Here is an 18,568-nt window from a genome sequence, read left to right as displayed (position 1 = left end):
CCATTGTTCTTACTTTTTAAAGATTTTTATTAGATATTTTCTTTATTTACATTTCAAATGTTATCCCTTTCCCTGTTTCTCCTCCCCAAACCCCCATTCCCTCCCCCCTCCTCCTGCTCACCAACCCACCCACTCCTGCTTCCCTGTCTTGGGATTCCCCTACACTACCTGAGAAGGGCATCAAGCCTTCTTAGGACCAAGGGCCTCTCCTCCCATTGATGTCCAACAAGGCCATCCTCTGCCACATATGCAGCTGGAGCCAGGGGTCCCTCCATGTGTACTCTTTGTTTGGTGGCTTAGTCCCTGAAAGCTTTCGGGGTACGGGTTGGTTCATATTATTGTTTCTCCTATGGGGCTGCAAGCTCCTTCAGCTCCTTAGGTCCTTTCTCTAGCTCCTCCATTGGGGACCTTGTGCTGAGTCAATGGTTGCCTGAGAACATCCACCTCTGAATATGTCAGGCTCTGGTAGAGCCTATTAGGAGATAGTGATATCAGGCTCCTGTCAGCAAGCACTGTTGGCATCCACAATAGTATCTGGGTTTGGTGACTGTGTATGGAATGGATCCCCAGTTGAAGTAGTCATTCCTTCAGATGTTCATTCCTTCAGACTCTGCTCCACACTTTGTCTCTGTATCTCCTCCAATGGGTATTTTGTTCCCCCTTCTAAGAAGGACAGAAGCATCCTTTGGTCTTCTTTCTTCATGAGCATCACTTGGTCTGTGAATTGTATCTTGGGTATTCCGAGCTTTTGGGTTAATACCCACTTATTAAAGAGTGAACACATACTATATGTGTTCTTTTGTGATTGGGTCACCTCACTCGGGATGATATTTTCTAGTTCCATCCATTTGCCTAAGAATTTCATGAATTCGTTGTTTTTAATGGCTGAGTAGTATCCCACTGTGTAAATGTACCACATTTTCTGTATCCATTCCTCTGTTGAGGGACACCTGTATTCTTTCCAGCTTCTGGCTATTATAAATAATGCTGCTATGAACATAGTGGAGCAAGTGTCCTTATTACATGTTTGATCGTCTTCTGGGTATATGCCCAGGGGTGGTATCGCTGGTAGCACTATGTCCAATTTTCTGAGGAACTGCCATACAGATTTCCAGATTGGTTGTACAGCTTGTAACCCCAGTAACAATGGAGGAGTGTTTCTTGTTCTCCACATCCTCGCCAGCAGCTGCTATTACCTGAGTTTTTGATCTTAGATATTCTGACTGGTGTTAGGTGGAATCTCAGGGTTGCTTTGATTTGTCAATTACTTCTGATGATGTCTATGTTTTTTTAGATTTCTTATGAATAGCTTTTAAGACATCTTTCCTGCATATCATCCATGAATATGAGTCATCTTGAAATGAAGACACAGAATCTTCCATTATCCATTTTAAAAATTATCTGATTAGATGTGGTGCATCATATATTTTGAATGTGCTTTGGGAATATGGTTAATTTATCAACAGCTTTTCTATACATCTGAAGTCCTATCAGGTGTAGACATGGTGAACATATAATCACAAAGCCACCAAGCAACAACAACAACATCCAACACCTTGGTGACCAAGAAAAAGCCTCATATACCCAGGTTTGATTCTGAAAGAAATGATCTTTCCTTTGGGAATGAGGCCATTGTCTGTACCCAACAGTCTTTCAAAGAACCACAACAGCTCGGGAAGTCTTAGCCTGTAAGGGAAAACTTAATATTGTTGTTTAGCTAAATTACCATGGCATCAAGCTAATTTCTAAATCAGTCTGTCTGTATCACAGACAACTGCTACTTAGTCAGAGTAGTGTCTCTGTGCAGGAATACAGAACACACTGCTGATCAAGGTGCAGAGAGGAAATGACAGCTGAGTTCTCTGTCCTCAAAAGGCCTTTGTTCTACTCCTTCTCATTGTTAGCAAACATCCCAGAACAGTGGCAGAAAGAATGTAAGCACTGGACAATGGGGAGAAGAATTATGAAATGCTATCTTCTAGTCATGACACAATCTATTCAGTAATGATCTCACAGCAGTTGTGGCTGCCTGCACAAGTCTCTACCTGCCAACAGTCACTCACAGATTGGGGAAGGTTTCAAAGTGCTCTAACCCTCCTTGTTGAGGACTCTGATGGATTCTAAGGGAAGAGAAGTCAATGATGTTTTCAGTTACATACCCACTGATGGAGCCCACAAGGTTCCAGTGGAAAGCTCTAAACCACGGTTACACAGATGACCCTAATTAAACTGGGCTAAGTCACAGGACAAAACAAAGTGACATGGAAGAGACTTGTCATAAGGAAGGAGTGGTTAAATGGCAGCAGAGGGGGTGGAGAGGGGAACAGTGACAGTAATCAGGATGTAGTATATGCAAGTAAGAAAGTATATACAAACAGATGTGGTAAAAAGTATTTAGAAAATAATACAGCTAGAGCTAGCAAGCTGTTCAGTGGGTAAGAGCACTTGTTGCTTTGTAGAAGACTGGGGTTCAGTTCTGAGAATCCACATGGCTGCTAACAACTACAGTAATTCCAGTTCTAATGGATCTGATGCCTTCTTCTGACCTCTGTAGACACATATATTATACATAATATACATGTAGCCAAAACAATCACATATGTAAAAATCTTCATATTTGGCCTTGTCATTCAAGGAATTGCTAATCTTATCTCTATTTACTGAGTTAGCTTTCATCATAAATAGCTCAGGAGAGACCGTACCACACAGTATGGACTACATTCACTTAAGTCATTCTCCTCCCCAGAAAAAACTTATTTTAGAGGCATATGACACATGATACTTAATTGCTAGGATGGTCTACTTCAGACTTTTGCTTCAAACTGACAGCAAACTGTTCTCCCAAACTGATATTTTATACTTAGTACAAATGAGTTTCATATTTCTGGTTGTTTGGTTTTTACTTATGGCTTAGAATAGGGCAAAAACTTATGATCTTACTGACAAATCCTCTGTCTCATCTCTGGTGCTCCATCCCACTTTTTATGATCTCTTTGGCTTCCCTGGTACTTTCCTAGGAAAATGTCATCTCTGCATAATCATGAAAGCACCCTAAAACAGAATGCTTGTCAGAGAGAGACCACTGTACCAGGAGAGTACAGAGGATTTTAAACAAGGTGTCATCCTTAAGTCCCCATAGGGGCTGGTAGAGGACAGGGGGGGTTGATCTGTCTCTTTACATGGCTCTGTATGCTGGCACTATTTAAACCCTGTTACTGTACTTAGAGAGAGCTATCTCCTTCTCCAGTCTACTCTGGATGATTTCCTTTGCCAACAATTCAAAACAGCTTTCTATTTTTCAGCCTTTAGCTGGAAAAGGTGGTAATATATAATGCTTTTATTTCCATGCAGTCTTTCTCTGAGGCAATCATGTACCCCGACCTTTACCTAATCAAGAAAAGTTGTTTGGGCAGTGGGGGATGGGGAGGCAGGTTGGGCTTTAAATGCACAAATCAGTTCTAATAAAAACACTGAGATTCAGGTGCCTGGGGTTAGAAATACTGGAGGGAATTCAATTACACTAATTAATATTTAAGAAGGGCTAGAGATCACATACAGAATGTGGGAAACTAGGCCAGTCAGACATGAGCATATGGGGAGGGCAAGATCAACAGATAAAAGTAACAAACAAATCATACATAAACGCTCTAACAGAAATGGAATGGCGAATATAAAATAAATGTTCCAGCAGACACTGAAGAGGAGGTAAAGTAAATGGTCTACCAGACATAAAAGCAAAATGTTCCAACACACACAAGACATTTTATTGCTTTTGTGTAAACACATATATTATAAAAATTATTTTTCCAAATAAGTCACTAGGAAATGTTACCCCTTTCTAAACACAGACTTTGTCAGGGTTGTGTGCATTCATGGCATATTGTATTTACTCTCGTTCCCCACTGGCTCGTCACAGAGAAAGCTCACTAGGCCTGGGATTCCCAAGAGTTAGTTCCTTATGGCTAAGTCTATATAGATGCCTAGAAGCCAATGGAAAGCTGAAACCTTCCTGCTTCTTTCTTATGGTTCTGTGATATGGTTGGTATCACACCAGATTCTTTTGATTGGGAGGGACTTGATATTTCACCTGCAACACAGATTTCTGGTCCCTCTTTAGTATTTTCTAAAGGAGGCACTGTTAGTGCCACAAATGCCTTGTTTCTCTAATGAAAATGGTTTGTTTTCTTCCTACACTGTAGCATTCTTATTCCATTCATTCTTCACTCTTATACCTCTGTCCTTCCTGCATTATGGGAGTTTGGAAAGCATAATCCAGAAGGGCCTCTGGATTGCCTTGCTGAACTGTATGTTTTTAGTGTGAAATGCAATGTCTTCCTATACATTTGAGTGGCTTTTGCTATCCATATCACACAGAGGTGTAAGTGGAGGTAGAAGTGTGGAGGAGATGAAGGGCCACCCAAACTGAGAGCTGAACTCCTCTGCCAAATTCTTTAGCATAGATAGCCAGTAATTAAGGGACCCTGAAGAAACAGTGTGTGGCAAGACTTATGGTCATGGAGAAAACAAACAAAAAAAAGAGGTTCTTGCTCTTAAGGAACATAACCTGTGTTTGAAAAGTTATTTAAATAAGCTGAAGATTTCAAGATAATACACCCCCAAAACTAAATTGACTCCAAATAATAAAGAAGCAAGAAAACAAAACAATAATTAAGACTATGTCCTAAAAGTGTTAGAAGTACATTAGTGGTCTCTCAAACTATTTAACATTCCCAGGATTTACAAAGTGATTCTTATACAAAAGTTCAGGAGTTAGTTAAAATATTTAAAAACTGATATCAAGTTACTACTTTGATGAGAATGACAAGCAAACTTTAATATATAGAATTCGAAGTATCAGAGGTGAGTGTTATAATCTACATATAAAAATAGGGTTAAATATGCTTTTTTGAAGGCCTCAAATTAAAACTCTGAGTTTGGAAGAAAAGATATTAGGAGAAAAATGGACTATTCATGCTTATTGTATGTTTCAAGACTTTTTGACACCATGGGGTATTTTACTGTCCATAAAAGTAAAAAGGCTGAAGCTTACATAATAATTCAAACCTAAGTTTCTATTTCTTTATATATTCACTTTGGTAATATTACTACTTTGCTTTGTAATGCTCAATACAGCAAATAATTTGAGTTTATAAAATGAACATATCGTAAAAGATTATTATTTCAAATGTAAAGATACAGTAAGGCTTAGTTAGAAATGCCAAATCTGCTTGTATTAAATAAGTGAATGAACATTTTCTGCAGATGTTCCACGTGTCCCCTCTACCTCACACTGCTGGCTCCAGGCTCTGTACTTCCTATTCATTGAGTTGACAGTTTAGAGCACTGTACACTGCAGATGTATGAGACCAAATCAGATTTAATGTGTTGGCTGCTAATTCTTTGAGGTTTAAATAAAGTGATACTTTTTTGTTGAGGAACACATTATATTGAGTACATTAAATATCAAAAGGTGGCCACTTTGTCTTATATTCATTCAGTAGATGAAATTTCTCTAAAAGTATCAGAGTTTCTTAGTTTAATACATTAGTTTATGATTTAACCTTTGGTAATTAAGAAATATGTCAATGGAAACATCTTTAGTCACCCAGAGTCATATTGCTTAAATGAACATGTAATTTATAGATACATAAGTGCTGTTTATTCTCTAAAAATATGTTACATGAAGAACATCAGATGATCCCCCTTTCTGCAATGTCAATAAACCAAAATTGACTATCTGCCATTGAAGATGAAACCTTCCTAATTTGAGAAAAGAATCATTTCTCAAAATGTGTACTAGTCTCTATAACAGTATACTTTCAAGTGTTTATAGCAGTGAAGGGTGAAGCACATTATTTTGAGCTCTTTCATGAGCTTTCTCTAAAGTAAGATAAGCCAGAAAAGATACTACATACACTGGAAGGAACCATGCTGCAAAAGTTAAGAACATACCTTAGGTTTCCATCCTGGCTCTGCAGTCCTTTTGCTGAATTCTTTCATGGCCTTGGGCAATACTCTTAAACTGGCTAAGCCCTGGTTTTCATTGGTTCAGCATAGTGGAAATAACAGAATACTTACTCTGAGGAATTTGTAGTAAAGATAAATTAGGCAAGGCATGCATATTGCTCAATGTATTGCCTTGCATATGAAAAACTTGGAAAGACTATCAAATGTAATGATTAACAAATTTATACATCTAAACCGTGGTTTCTTTCTTGTGGTTACATTTTAGGATCAGATTTTTAATAATCATTTATAGATGTATTATCTTCTATTTAGTTATGATGCTTGTTAAGGTTACTTTTTCTTTGATGCTAAAATGTTCTTTGACTACTATGTCTTTATCTCTGACTCATTCATCAGAGATGCAAGGGGTCATTCAGTTTGTCCTGAACTCAGCTTTCTGGCACTCTTGATGCTGCTTTCTCATTTTACTCAGCAGTTTAAGAACTAAAACTCAAAGATGAACCATTATGCAAATTTATTGGGACTAACACTTACCCAAACTGAGCAAACAAAGAATTATTAAAAAGTAAGCCCACCAGCTCCAGGTGCAGTGGCGCATGGCTAATCCCAGTCCAAGAAACTGGACTATCAGGAGTATAAGGTTACCCTCAGCTACATAACAATTGGAGGTCAGCCTTGGCAATGGGAGACTGTCTAAAAAAGGAAAAAAACAATCTCAGCAGAGGAGAGCAGCTGATGACAGCAGCTGTGAAATGCTACACACAGTGGAAATCAGTGAACCCCAGAGGAATAAACTAAGAAAACTGGAAGGCCATGAAACTTACATGATTTACAAGAGAAGACCAAGCTTAATAAACACTCCGAAGCACTGAAGACTGTGAGAGCCAGGAAAGTCAGTTCTGGGTAAAAATCTGGACTGAAAGGTCTGAGGGCATCTGATCATAGAGAAAGTAGAGCTGAGAGAACAACAAGAAGTTTTCCTGGATAGAGCTTCTTTAGTGCATAAGTTACACCGTGGGGATAATATCTGTGAATATACCACTGTGGATGAAGTGCCACACAAATCCTGAGGTGCGATGGCCACAACAGTGTGGGGGATACTCTCTTTGTTCTTCCTTTTACATGTCTATATTTTATTATTTTAGGAATATGAGTGTTTTGGTACACATATGTATGTATAGCATATGCCCACTTGGTTCCTTGAGGAGATCAGAAGAGGGTCAGAACTGGTGTTACAGATGGCTGTGGATCACGCTGTGAATGCTGGGAATCAAACCCTGGGGTCCTCCTCTGCCAGAGCAAAAAGTTCTCCTAATCACTGAGCCACCTTTCCTTAGTCAAGGATAAAGCTTTCAAAGAGCCAGTGCTAGAAACTCACCAAGAATGTACATTAAAATGAGTACCCATGATGGCAGATAGTGCCAATGGATTATAGACACAAAAGTTTTTCTTAAATAGGATGCTAAGAATTTAGCTTCTTAAAGACATGTCATAAAGGTAACAAAAGCAAAATTGTTAGTTTATAGTTAAAAAATTAAAAAAATTTTTTTTTCCTTTGCTTGGATATGGATCTGACTCTTCAATGAGTACTAAATTCACTTAAACTTAAAACCAAAGATTGGCAAGGACATTGAGATGGTAATGTAACATCACGCTTGAAAGAATAAACTATCAAAAGAACAAAAGCAACTGAAGCGGAACAAGCAAACTTATCACGAATCATGGAGGATTCTGCAGTATTAAAACTACTACTAAACACGAGCAAGACTGTTATTCAAGGGAACAACAAAGTAGTCTTCTACATTCATTTCTGTGAAATTTTTCTGAACGTGGTAAATGTAGGCAATTATTTGGTCGTTCCTTTCAGTTTTCAAATGTAATTTTAAGTAATTTGTGGAAAAAAATTTATTCAAAATAAACATTTAAAGTGCTAAGACACAAAGGCTAGTTTTCTTAGATATGCACTGGCTTTCATATGTACATGCAATCACATATCCCTGTTCACACGTTCACGTATCACAGGGCCTCTTGGAGGAAGACACAGGAAGAAATATTTGCAGGGATCCTTCATATTTGCATCTCTTGATATCTGCGTGTGTATGCTGATGAAATCCTATATTTTGTTGTTTACCAGTATTCAATATACACTTTTTAAAACCCCTGCATGGAAAAAATATTAATCCCCATACAAAATCAGTGGTGTAAATTTCTAAGTAATATCCTAGAGGAAAAGCATTGTCCCTTTTGTTAATTAGGCATTCTTGTTTTTTAAAATGTTGAACATCTTAAAGCTAATATGTAAGGATGAAACGTTACAGTGAGCAAAGCTACTAGGTCAGTAAGACAAATTAGCCGGGACATGATTTTAAAATAATACTTCCATTTATGTTACTATCCCAGAAGTGAATTTTATTTACAATGATTAAAATATCTCTTCATTAAATTTTATTCAAGTACTAGATAATATAAATATATTTACCATGTAAAATTACATCAATGTAATTTTACATGATAAATATTAAATCATTGTCTCATTTTTATTTTGATAAAATTTCTTGTAGGTGGTATCACTTCATGTTAGGCATTTTATGCTGCTTAATATTATAATTAATAATTCATATTTTTGTCTTTCCCTTCTCATTTCTGACAACTTTTATTTTTAATCGGTGGGCATGTGCCAAATTGGTTTGTTATTTATTTATAATGTAAAATGACAAGGGAATTGAGTATGTGGAATAGAGAAAAAGGTTGTCTTTTAAAAAATAAAATTTTCTCAGTAATGGGGATGTTTCTTGTTTATCCTTATGGACTTGAATATTTGTGAGAGGTTAGAACAGATGTCATTGCCCTTGCATGACAAAACTGTGTTAACTACATTAAATAGAACTGCTTTTTTTTTCAATTCATTTTAGCTTTGTGAAGACATCTGGACATATGCATAAAAAAGAAAAAAAAAACAAAATTTGTAAAAGATTCCCTCGTCTGATAGATCCTATAGTGCCAATTAAGTAAAAATTCTGACAAAACAGATCTATTTGTATTCTTTCCTAAGCTAAAACATGCAAATTTAGGAACAAACAGAAAAGTCCAAAGATACAGGACTGAAAAAATCAAATGTTCTGTCTGTTCTGCTTTCTAGAATAGAACATTCAGTAATCTCTTTAACTCTGCACATAACAAGGAGCTACATATCCTAAAAGCTAGAGCACTGACTGACTGCCAGAAACTTCAGAGAGAGTTTCTAGAACATCGGCTAGCAAATCATTAGTGGAGCTCATTCTAAAGAGGATCCTCAGGCCCACCTAGGAACCACTATCAACGGAGAGTCTGCACTGATACGTCCTTCCAGGCTGCATCCCCTCCTGGCACAATTAAGTTGAGTACTACACTTTTACAGAAAAACTTGTCTAGCCCACAAGAGCTTTCCATTGTCAGAAAAATGCTTTCAACTCATCCTGTGTCAAACATTAGAGAATCCAAGGAATAAAAATTTCATCAAATTACATACTTCTCTAAGTATCTTCCATTTCTTTTATTAGTTTAACTATCATGAACTATTACTGGGCCGTCAGACCAGACTCTGGTTAATTTAGATGCCAGCATTTGGAAGAACAGAACTTAACATAACAAAAATGGCCCTCTATCTCATGAGAAACCTATTATTTACAGTTTAAAATTGTAATACAATATTGAACATTTCAAAAATGTTTCTGACTTTAATTACTTGGATAATTATTGAAATTCAGACTGTTGTAAACTGTCACTGAGTCAGATGTGGGAACTGGTTAAATCACAGAGTGACAAGTCATTCGGTGTCAGTATGAGTCAGAACACAAGCATTCTGACACATCACTGTGCTTTTCAACCTTGAGCAGACCTCCCCCTCCCTGCCTTTGGCACACACTCACTTTAAAGGCTCTGCATCTAGGAGGCATTTTACCATGGTTATGTATACAGTATTCATCTTTCAAAACTGTACTGTGGAAAAAGCTAACTGTGCAATGTGATAATCTAAGATTAAACAACTGGTGTGGTTCAGCTAAGAATGGGAAGAGCAATGTTATTGGCAGTCATCAGAAGCAGTCTTCATGATCTGGTTAGAGGTTGCTTGTTTGTTTTTAATTTATTATTGTGGGATTGTACAAATCCTTTCAAAGCAATGTGCTACTCTAGATATAAGAAATGAAGAGCTGTGTATCCATGTGTAGACAACGCCATGACTACCACTTGGTATCTGTATTTCACCAATTAAATGTAACAAGAATAGGAAGTCATATCTTTAGTATAGCTTTCATAACACCTTCAGCATGATGAAAGAAAATAGAAACTACAGTAATGGGCAGAATGCTCTTGAGATGATAAGACTTTTAATAGAGCTTTAACTGGTCAGAGTATTCACAACATGCTCCCTATAGGTAGGACACAAACAAATGAATGCATACGTACTTTAAACAGTCAAGAAAATGTGTATTTCCATTTGCAGGGAAGAACATCACTGTGCTTGATAAGCACTTTAATTTACATGACACAGCACTTCTGAATATGGACAGTGAGTGAGAATTCAGTTTTGCTGAATAGGTCAAGAAGTAGAAAGGTGAGCAGGATGAAGAACATAGGTACATTTGTGTGTGAAGATTCATGTGACCTAAATTTAACAATATCATTATTCTATGCCCAGATATTTTTGTACAATAAGAATTTTTCCTCATATCTGGAATATACATACACACACACACACACACACACACACATAATATAGTACATATATTAGGACAACCTTTGAGAATTCTTCTAAATACCCCAAATGGACTTCTACCAATGCAGCCTTCCACGATTCTCCCTATTGGCATCTGAAGGGATGTTTCCATCAGTTCCTTCACACCATAAGAACTGAGTTCTGTTTACAATACAATTATCTAAATAATCAGCAGTACTATTTTCTCTACTGTTTTGAATAAGACTATGGAAATATAAAGCATTAAATCTGTTCCTAGATAAAAATAATTTTTATCAAGCCCAAATGGTATCTGAAAGGTGAGGACAGGCTGAGATGGACTCCTTGGCTTCCTTCTGTCCAACAATTTCCTGTTTCCCTATTTCCTATGGTTACCACCATGAAACATGTGAAAAGCTCAGTAGGGACTCTGTTTCAACTTTTCCTTTCAAAACAGAGTAAAAGCTCAATGGAAAAAAATGTCCTTCCTATCTCCATGCCAGGTCCCATGTAAGATCCACAAACTTAAAAGCCAGGCAAATAGTATTTTATATGCCCAAAACTTAGTGACACGGTGCTATAAAATTCCCCAAATTTAGGCATGTGACTTGACTAGTACATACTGTGGTATGAGTCAAGGAAAATGGAACCATGTGTACTTTTATTGCATACTCAAATGATTCTTTTCAGTCCATCCAAAAACATGTTACTTCAAGAAATACATGGTTTTTCTTTTATAAAAAATGATTCAATTGTTAAAATTATTAGGTAAAATGATTGAAAGCTACTCTAGTATACATAGGTAGAACTAAGAAAATAGACTTATAAATCATGGTCACAAATTTTAACCTACTCATACATATGTATAACTAATTATCAGGATCACATAAGACTTACAGTAAATAGCCAGGGAAGATGAAGAGTATTTAAGCAGCAGGTTAAGGACATTACTTATCGTCTGAGAAGAAGCTACAAATGGTTGAGTCTAGATGGCCAGCGGGTGATGGCAGATAAGTAACCCAGGGGCATGCTAGGTTTATTCAGACACATCTGCAAAGCTCTGACTTCTGTATATATGTCCACAGTCTATTACATTTAAATTATGAGAGGTTCAGTGGATTTATATTATTTTCACATGTTCAGTCTTAGTTGGACTAACAACTAACTAACAAGTTAACAAAATTGTTTTGATTTGAATTTGAAACGTTTGCCATAGGCTCATGTCATCAAGACTTGTATCCAAGCTGCTGGCCTGCTTCGGAAATGGAGAGAGGTATGGCCTACCTATTTGAAGTACATCAGTGACAGCTGGCCTTTGTAGCCTATGGCTACCCCTAGTTCTGGCCTCTTACTTTCTGCTTCCTGGACTATTATGAAGAGAAGAAAATTTATCGCATTCTTTGGCTCCCCCAAGTTGAGGGCATTCCCATGCCTTCCCTGCTAAAATGGAATGATACCTGCTAATACTGTGAGCTAAGATGAATCTGTCCTCCTTCACATTGCTTCTGCCAAGTACCAATGTTACAGAGAAATCAGAGTGACTAGTATTTACAGATAGATCAAGAACAACAAACTGGGGCTAAGGAAGAGACTAAGGACAAGATGGCAGACACATATCCATACAGAGTTTTAAGACATTTGTTCATCACTTCTAACAGTGATTTTCCTTACTTTAGAGATAAAAGAGAAGCTTAGCCATAACAGCCCATACGTAATAGATTCATATCACAAGTCAAGCACCATGATGCCAAACTTTTAATTACATCATCTCATTTAACTTTCAAACAGCTTAAAAGACTATTACTGTTTGAATTTTATAAACTAGAAAACAAAAGCTAAAAGAAATGACCAAATTTAAAGTTGCCAACTCACCAAGATATGATCTCATATCTGTTTGGGTTCAATACTGAATCTCACAAACTTTATAAAAGTAATCCTTTAATTACATATTACAATTATCAAATATTTTAATAGTAATGGATGATCAAATGGTAGTCCAGAAGAATTCAATCTGAGTTTTTCACACAGCAATCCAGACATGATGTGAAACTCTCCCAGATCTCTTTATCACTCCAACATATTAGAGAAGCAAGGTGGTGTGCAGTCCCAGCGCAGCAGGTGTCTCCTGAGGAGGGGCAGTACTAGGACAGGGCTGTCCTCAGCTTCTTTGCAGTAGCTGTCCTGCCTTTGGCTGCCCACCTTGCTGCACTTTGTTGTCATGTGTTTGCAGAGGAGCAAATTGCATTGGAACTCTTTAATGAAATATTGTCACAGTGGAATTTGGCTATAGTTCATAAACCGGTTCATATCTATATATTGACCACAAAGAGTGAAGACAAGGATGATTTCTTTCTTTACTGCTCTCATTAACCCAAAAGGCTGTACAAGACTGCTCTTAAAATAATCTTTGGCTAAAACTCATCACTAAAATGGGCTCTTCCATAAGTTTAAAACTACTAGATCTGCGTGTGTGTGCATTCACGTGTGTGCGTGTGTCCAATTACTGTTCTTTACAGGGCTATATTACACTGTAGTATTCCAAGGCAGCTGAGAGTCACTGAAAACACAAAATAAAGTGAAGGAAAATACACTGTCTTGGGAAGACAATAGGATTAAAAGCTGGAAGGTCTAGGTTTGTGTCTATAGTCTGACACTTTACTTCTATGGCATGAAGAGCCCTCCCACCCCCGAGTATTGGTTCTACAACTCCCTTAGGGCAGTGAATCAAGAAGTGTCTCTTGTTCAGCACGACACTAGGGACTTGCTGGAAATAAAATTTGTATTCTAGATTCAGAGTAAGAAGCTTAGTGTGTGTAGGAAGGGAACATCAAAACCAGTTTGATTACTGCACCAATTCTGATCTGTGTGTGACCTTTCTGTATATTCTCCCATAGGGTAGATGTCTAAGGCTACAGGAGAATGTTTATAAGACTCTGGACTTTTTATGACCAGAAATCTTAAATGCAGTTCCAGAAATATTTAGAGAAATAATGTTCCAGCCTACATTAGTGAGATAATAACCTCATTTCTGATTTTTACTTTGAATGTGTAGACGAGGCACAAGTCAACCAGAGGTTATGCAATTAGCTTGGAGTCAAAGAGAAAGCAAGGAATAGAGCTGCAAAAGAAACCCCAGCTTGAACTTGATTTTAATTCAATCAAACTGTTAAGGTACCAACCACGCACCCTCCATGATAATGACAATGAACCTTTTAATAAATAAATTTTCATCATTTTGTTATAAAAAAACAACAGTAGCTTTTAACAAAAGATTGGCATCTATAGTTCTGAGCTAAGGGATATTTACATCAATAGAGATTCTGCTTTGCAAAGGTACAATTGCCCTGATACTTACATATGTAAAATGCGAACATTATGTATGTTCCTCACATCACACTTCTCATTACTACAGTGGCAGAGAGGATTATAAAGAAAAGTAGTAGTGAAGGAGTCAGCTTTAACTTCTACATCAGTATTTGGACCCCATATGACATAAACTGAATGTTAGAAAATACTTTGGGATGGTCTTCCTCCCCTATCTTCATGTCAGAAGTGATCTTTTGCTTTACTGCTATTTGTCTGATATAGCTACTAAGTAAGATGTTTGATATTTTTACATGTAAAGGTCCTGAAAAACAAAAAGTAAGTGAATGAATTGCTAATGAAATTCTCCGATTGTCAAAAGCACTTTGGAGTGATGGGGTGGTAAACAAGAGTAAGAGGGATGAGAAGTGCTTAGATGCTACAGCACATTCACCATAGTAAAAGCAGAGAGAGCACATGTGAATAGAATTCGCATTTTATGTCACTGCTGTCTATGAATATAAAATATACAGAAAATAATTTTCAATAATACTGGTAAAATATTGTTCAAAATCTACTCTTCGTGTCTTCTTCCTTTAAAGGGCATGAGAGAGAAAAGCACCCATCTGTCCAAGTGTGCACAGGGAGGCTAGAAAGGGAGCTACTTAGCATAGATAAAAAGATCAAATAAAACCAGAGAATGAAAAAAACCAGTAACATTAATAGGAGAGCAACACAGACACAGATGATCCCAAGAGACATCAGAGATAAATAATGTTAATGTGTGGCAGGAACCATAATAAAGGTATATGAACACATAAAAAATATAGGCACGCGCTCTTTCTGTTTGCTGAAGTATTTTATGGTGGTGTATTTTTTAATGGAATTAAAAAGGAGAAAATAAGAAACATTTAATCGACTGTTGTTATTGTTGCTGCTTAGTTTAATTATGATATTCTAATATCAACTCCATACCAGACTCCTCGGACACTTTCATGAACTCAGTGCTTAACAAGAGGCTACTCTTATTCAGTTGTTTAAAATACTTGCTCAGAAAACCCCAAAACGTGTTCATTAGGTATGTTAAGACCTAGTCTGTGTGTTAGTTTCCTTCTGAGGAGATGAGAGAGATGCTAAGAGGTGGAGTGTCTGTTAGCTAGCTATCCAGAAAGTATCTAATTTGGGTTCCAGGAAAGTAGGAGAAAAGGTAAAACCCCACAAGAAAACACACCTGAACCCCATGGACTAAATACATCACATAATATTATTTTCTCTGTTCATTTGTTCTGTCCTTTGTCAAATAAAAGACTGTTACTATGATATTTTCTGGATCTGATCTGTAAAAAGCAGGATTGGATTTGCATACCCAAGTACTTTTCAAACTATCTCACATTTCCTACTTGGAGAGGACACTGATTTCCTCAGAGACTAAGAGAAAAACTCAGGGTAGTCAGAAAACATTTTGCATATTTTAAGATTAGGAAAGTGGAAAGCCACCTCCCATGATAAGACAGGTCTAGTAATAACCACAAAACAACATTAATAACAATAATCTGAATCACAGAGAATGATTGATCGCAAGGATTCACCTGAATAAAGGAGACTGCAGAACGAGATGGTCATTAAGCTACATTTCCATCTTCAGGCCTCTGCCAAGCTTAGACTCTCCGGAAAGCTGTAAATGTTCTCAGAACAGACTTCAGTAATGAGATTGGAATGAAGACTGGATGATGGCATAAAAGCATCTCCCTGCCCCTTGTTCTGAAAGTTAACTATTAAACCATGTGTCGTTCATCCTGATTTGGTTTACATAGTTCTAGAAACAAGGACAGGCTGATCAGATTGCCCAGGGCAACTGAACACCAAGTGAAGCCTCTGTGATGACCACATTCTTCCCAGGAACCTCACTAAAAAGGCTTCTTATCATCAGGCCATCAATTCTGCATTGCTCTTGAAGGATGGAAAGTATTTTCTTTTGAAAAAAGTTCTTCCCTTCCATTAATTTTATATTTTGGAATATTCAACATTTTTCAGTGCATAATTTTTTCCATTTGATTCCATTATTCCATCCCTTCGTCTGTCTCTGTCACTCTGTCTTTCTGTCTTTTGTACTCTAGTTCATTATTTTAATTATTTACAGACTTCTCTGTCTGGACACTTCATCCAAGTAGAAGATGGTGGTTTTTTTCTGTTAATTGTTTTGTTTTGGTTTTGGTTTTTTCTTTGTTTTTGTTTCTTTTTGCAACACCTTAGTGGAATGGGATCTATATGGAGAGGGGATTAGTTTCAATATTATAGTTCAATGATGTTTTTTAGTTTCACCCATGACAGAGCTCCTACTGGCTTTTCTCATGTGCTGTACACATTCTACAACTTAGAATGGCCCCAACAGTACTTGAGAAAATCAGTGGTTAGTCAGTGTCCAACTCACTTTTCAAACAGTTATTGCACGGCTCATTTATTGTTAGATGGTTTGGTGGGGTTTGTTTCATTTTCCTATGGACTCATATTACCAGAGAAACACAAGACTCAAACCTTGTTTAAAAACATATTATGATTTCAATTATATCTCTACTGAATCAATGTTCAAAACATGTAACTCTACTAAATTTTTTACAAGTGTGAACACAAGTGCATACAGATGTAAAAACTTTAAGTTTTAAGTGCTGTTTTTACCTGAATATTATCTCATGTCAACATATTTTTTGGGGGTGGGGGAGGGAGCAGTAACAAGGAGCAGCGTACATATGTAGCATTTTCCACTATATTTTTATTAACACTATTAATGAATGTGTCTCAATACTTTTATAATATTTACATCTATAAAAAGATGAGGTATAAATAGCTTGTTAGGAGGTCAATAGTAGACCCTTGAACGGCAAAAGCTGATTCACATCATTATGGTAACAGAAGAGAGCAAGTGGAAGACACTGGGATTGAGAGAAAAGGTAAAGAATGCACTGAGACATACTGAAGCTTATAAAATATACCAATGTTAACCTATTTTTAAAACAATTTTTGGAGTTGGGAACTGGGCTCAATAGTTTTCTTACCTTTTGAACGTTCTTTTCAATGTTCAGTTTTTACTGAATGTTCAGTTTAAAAAACATCCATTTTCTTTCAATTTGAAGGAATAAAAATAGTACATAAAAGTTGATGATTTTTACTTTGCTGTCCTAAAGTCATGCATGTGCTCAATTCACAGCACAAACTTTAGCATATTAGAACCTTGAGTTCCATCATTTAAGAATTTAAGGTTAAAGTTTTCTCATTTATTAAGTGAAGAGAATGGTAAGTATCTCAGAGGATTGTTTTAAGATTAAAATGGTTAGTAAAGAGAGGTCACTCAATAAATGGTGGCCAAATCGCCACACACAGTAAAATCCACATAAAAATATATTTCTAGGCCTGTTCCTCTATTAGGTAGGGCTGGTATCCATGCTACAAAAGCCATTAAGCCTCAATAATTTGGGCATTTTAAAGTACTCTTCACAGAGTTTTCTAATGACATTTCCCAAAGGTCAGACTAGCGCATGCTAGTGTGGAGCTGCTGCATTTGAAGGGACCTTTATTTGGTTCAGAAAGTAAGTCTTGTTCACAAAAGCCAGCATCATAGAGACCCTGCCATAAAGAGTAAGAGAGATCTTTCAGAAAAACTAGGGTGAAAGACCTGTAATAAAAAGTGAATGCAGATTCTTAGGTTAACAATAAATGCTCAAAATCAAAGCTACACTGAGAAGAAATATGCTCTAAACAAACAGCCTGCAGATCAGAAAGGGCTGAAAGACCTTAGGCAGCTGGAAAAAAAGGAGGAGTAGAGTAAATACAGAGCCCTGAAAGATACTGCTCCAAACCTGGACTGTAAAGCGAGGAATCAGCAAGACTACAGGACAGGAGACATCCGTGGTAACAAAGTAGGAAACAAAGTGAATTAGAATGACATCCTTAATGTGTGTGTTGCACGTTAGTGCTAGTTAGAAAAGCACAAATATTGATGGGTTAAATCAGGATGAGGAAAATATAAAGCCAAACACGGACAGCTCTGAGGGGGAAAAATAGTCAGCTTGGTACTCAACTGTCACCACAATTCATTCGTGTTTCACAGCCCACTGTTTGTGACATTCACAGAGTTTCCAATTTAGCAATGAACTATTTTTAAGTTGTGAATCTCTGCAGCCATTTTCCATATGTATCTATTGCAGCTAGCAATAATAGCCTCTTGATCTTTAAAATGTCTCCAATTAATATTATTCAGATCAGGGGTCATCACTTTTCCACATATTTCTCTTTTCTATTACTTCAAATAAAACACTGCACATATTATTTATTTGCATTAAGCCCAAATTATTTGGTCACTTCAGAAAAAAGAAACTATCATTGGGAGGCTGTTGTTCTTATCATTCTCATAAGACTGTGTTAGCTTTGGAGTTTTGAACTGTATTTTCATTTAACTAAAATAATTATAGCACCTTTTCCATGAGAGCATTTAAATATATCAAATTTACATCTAGATTTCCTGTGTGTCAAATATTAGGCAAAACAATTTCAACTGTTATAATTTACATACTCATATATTAATGCATG

The 18,568-nt window shown here is 36.8% G+C and overlaps 1 protein-coding gene across 14 annotated transcripts in view; it reads right to left on the bottom strand.

Annotated features, from left to right (window-relative positions):
* Zbtb20 (zinc finger and BTB domain containing 20) overlaps nucleotides 1-18,568 on the bottom strand; it is a 751,404-nt gene that overhangs the window by 383,773 nt on the left and 349,063 nt on the right. For 2 of the 14 annotated variants that reach the window (XM_029470528.1, XM_021185042.2), the window contains exon 1: nucleotides 15,574-16,009. The exons of 10 other annotated variants lie outside the window; for them this stretch is intronic. The gene's annotated coding sequence lies outside the window, so the exon portion shown is untranslated. Of the gene's footprint in view, nucleotides 1-15,573; nucleotides 16,010-18,568 lie in introns of those variants that run through there. 2 more of the 14 variants (XM_029470537.1, XM_021185040.2) reach the window with 1 other exon arrangement.

This window comes from Mus caroli, chromosome 16 (assembly GCF_900094665.2).
Source record: "Mus caroli chromosome 16, CAROLI_EIJ_v1.1, whole genome shotgun sequence".
Lineage (NCBI taxonomy): Eukaryota > Metazoa > Chordata > Mammalia > Rodentia > Muridae > Mus > Mus caroli.
This window is presented reverse-complemented; position numbering and strand designations above follow the sequence as displayed.